At 46.8% G+C, this 3,609-nt stretch overlaps 1 pseudogene; it reads left to right on the forward strand.

Annotated features, from left to right (window-relative positions):
• Positions 1-307: 307 nt before the first annotated feature.
• LOC142850825 (DNA-dependent metalloprotease SPRTN-like) lies at positions 308-1,774 on the forward strand (annotated as a pseudogene).
• The last annotated feature ends 1,835 nt before the right edge of the window (positions 1,775-3,609 follow it).

A 3,609-nucleotide genomic window follows, 5' to 3' on the forward strand; every position in this document is an offset into this window, starting at 1 on the left:
CCACAAAAGGCCTCGCCTTAAGGCACATGTTCGAAGGAGCCAGTGCAGAAGTCGGAGGCTGCTCAGGCGCGCAGCAAACCTGACGTGAACCGCTGGAGTTCGGGGGCCTTCTGGAGGCAGCCGTCCATAGCCTAAGAGTCCCGCATTCCTAGGCTTGTGCTCTCGGGACGATGCATAGCCACTTCCGCCAAGGCATTCGAAGCGAGCTGCTCAAGCTCAACCGCTGGTCCCGGAGCTCTCGCGAGACCCCTGCGCCATGCGAGCACGATGGGCGGCTCCGGAGTGGACTGTGTGGTAGTCGCGCACGATGGACGAGGACCTGGTGGTAGCACTGCGGCTGCAGCAGGAGTGGGACTCGTGGTGCGGGGCAGCATGGGAGCTGGTGAACCCCACCCCGGACCTGCAGACGCTCTTCTTGCAGTTTAAGGACCGCTTCTTGTGGAGGCACCTAGAGGCCGTGGAAGTGAAGTGTGCGCAGGACACTGTGTGCTGGGATTTGCACCTATGAAGGAAGAGGAGGAATGTGCTTCATCTGTCTCAGTGAACCCCTTCTAAAACTGAGACCCAGAAAGGGCCTTGTAGAGACTCTTTTCTACAAAATGATACATGCCTACTTATTTGTCACTAATAATAATAAAGACGGGGAAAGGACATGACCCGGAGTTCTGTAAACATATGCATCGCATCAACCACGTGACAGGAGCCAACATAATGGTCTATCACACTTTCCATGACGAGGTGGGTGAGCATCGTGGTCACTGGTGGCGCTGCAATGGGCCCTGCTGCACAAACAGCCCTACTATGGCTATGTGAAGCATGTTACCAACAGAGCACCCAATGCCCATGACTCCTGGGGGGCTGACCACCAGAAAACTTGTGGAGGCGCTTACAGAAAAATCAAGGAGCCAGAGAACAGTTCAAAGAAAGGCAGAGGAAAGACAAAAGCAGGCAAGCAGCCAGCATCAGCAGTGGAGAACAAAGACAAGCCGTGCAGAGGGGAGGCCCAGGCGCTCATCCCACTCAGTGGCAAAGGGTCTGTTCTTGGAGAGACAAGCACTTGCCCGTCACCTGGAAAGTTGAGTACTTCATACGTGGTTCATGAAGCCAAAGGTCTCTCAAGTCAAGACCATTCAGCAAGTGGCCTGAGATTCGATTCCAACGGTGAGGTGAAAGGTGAGCAGAATGATTTCCTGAGTAAAAACCCTCTGCTGGTCTCCCCTGTCCCCATTGCCAGTCACCAGAGTGTCCCGAGCAGCTACTCCCTCCGAGTCTCTGTTGCCAACCAAAGGGCTTTCAGAAATGTGAAGAGATCCCCAGTTAAGAGTGGGACCACTGGGGACTGCTCCAAGCCTTCAGCCTCATCCCGTTCTCAGAGAAAGGTTCCGCCTTCCAGGGCATCCCTGAGAAAGGCCTCCAAAGCCTTGGCCTCAGCATCAGCAACTGTGGCGTCTGCGGCTGGGAAGTCCGCAACCATACCCCAAGAAGAGAGTGGGTCTGAAGACCAGTTTCCAAACAAGTGGTCCCGGTTGGAGGACAGGACTGCTTTGGGTCATCAAGGAGCAGACGCAGAGTGGTGGTGGTGATCCTCAGAATAGCCCATGGCCCACGGCCCACAGCCGCCAGCACAGTTGGGAATTCAGGCAGCTCATGCCCTCAGCGAGGGCTTGTCTACTGCCCCGTCTGTTAGAGTGTAGTTTTGCAGTCACAGATTAATGAGCACTTAGACCGCTGCCTGGAAGGCAACAAAACCAAACTCCGACCTCCAAGAGTCTGAAATGGAGTGGGTCCCACGCCATCTGTTGGCTTATGGTGGTGAAGGACCTGTGGGTGACAGTTTGACTTATTACACCAGCAGTGTTCTAGTTTACGCACACATAGTGAGTGACTGTAGTCTGCATCTCCATCCAGGTATGTCTGCTGCTATGTCCCTGTAGGAAGCTGAGACAGGAGCATCACTTAAGCCCTTGACCCTGGGTAATGTAGGGAGCCACTGTCTCAGGATGCGTCAGAGTACTGTGTTCATCCATGCCTTACCTGGACTTTGGCTCAGTTTGTCCAGTATCAACGTATGATTTTAGGTACTTTTGTTTTCTCTTGAATGTTTTAGAGAATTATTTTTATTTGTATAGTCTCAAGACAGGAGTCCCAACAGTTGAATACTTTTAATATCAAGGTCTATTCCTTGAACTGATGTTAATCTTTATGACGTCAGATTCTCTGTCCGGACAGGAGGACATATTTTTTTTCAAAGTCATAGCAGTTGGATATTTTAAGAGAGTTTACTTTCTGCATACAGGTGGTAGTGAATTTTAAAGACTTCTATATTTTCAGTAATTTATATTTTAAATTACTGTTTCTTTTTTATTGATTTTTATTAAGCTATTCATTTTTTTCTGATCCCCTCCCTGCCTCTCGCTTCTCCCCTTCAAACCTCCCACCAAGGTCCCCATGCTCCCAATTTACTCAGGTGATCTAGTATTTTTCTAATTTCTATTTCCCATGTAGATTAGATCTATGTAAGTCTCTCTCAGTGTCCGCATTGTTGTCTAAGTTCTCAGGGATTGTGGTTTGTAGGCTGGTTTTTTTTTTTTTTTTTTTTTGCTTTATGTTTAAAAACCACCCATGAATGAGAGTACATGTGATAATTGGCTTTGTGTGTCTGGGTTACCTCACTCAAAATAATGTTTTCTAACTCCATCCATTTTCCTGCAAAATTCAAGCTGCCATTATTTTTTCTGCTATGTAGTACTCCATTGTGTAAATGTACCACATTTTCCTCATCCATTCTTCAGTCGAGGGACATTTTGATTGTTTCCAGGTTCTGGATATGACAAACAAAGCTGCTATGAACATAGTTGAGCATATGTCCTTGTGGCACAATTGAGCATCCTTTGGATATATACCAAAATGTGGTATTACTGGGTCTTTAGGAAGGTTGTTTCCCAATTTTCTGAGAAATCACCATACTGACATCCAAAGGGTTGTACCAGCTTGCACTCCCACCAGCAATGCAGAAGTGTTCCCTTTTCCCAACAACCTCTCCAGCATAAGTTGTCATCAGTGTTTTTGATCTTGGCCATTCTTACAGGTGTAAGATAGAATCTCAGAGTTGTTTTGATCTGCATTTCTCTGATGACTAAGAATGTTGAACATTTCCTTAAGTGTCTTTCAGCCATTTTAGATTCCTCTGTTGAGACTTCTCTGTTTAGGTCCGTACTCCATTTTTTTATTGGATCATATGTTCTTTTGGTGACCAATTTCTCCCTTTATTTCTTCCTTGACCCATTGATGATTCAGGTAAGCACTGTTTAATTTCCATGGGTTTGTGGGTTTTCTGGAATTAGTATTGCTGTTGAGTTCTAGTTTTAAAGCATGGTGATCTGATAAGGTATATTGGGTTATTCCATTTTTTTTGTATTTGTTGAGGTTTGTTTTGTTTCCGAGTATGTGGTCAATTTTTGAGAAGGTTCCATGAGGTGCTGAGAAGAAGGTATTCTGTCTCTGTTTCCATCTGTTGTTGGACAAAGTTTCTCTGGTGATATTTAAGATAATCATCAGTCTAACTACAGGGCAAGGCCAGTTTGGACACCCTCTCCTCCATTGCTTAGG

This window comes from Microtus pennsylvanicus, chromosome 5 (assembly GCF_037038515.1).
Source record: "Microtus pennsylvanicus isolate mMicPen1 chromosome 5, mMicPen1.hap1, whole genome shotgun sequence".
Lineage (NCBI taxonomy): Eukaryota > Metazoa > Chordata > Mammalia > Rodentia > Cricetidae > Microtus > Microtus pennsylvanicus.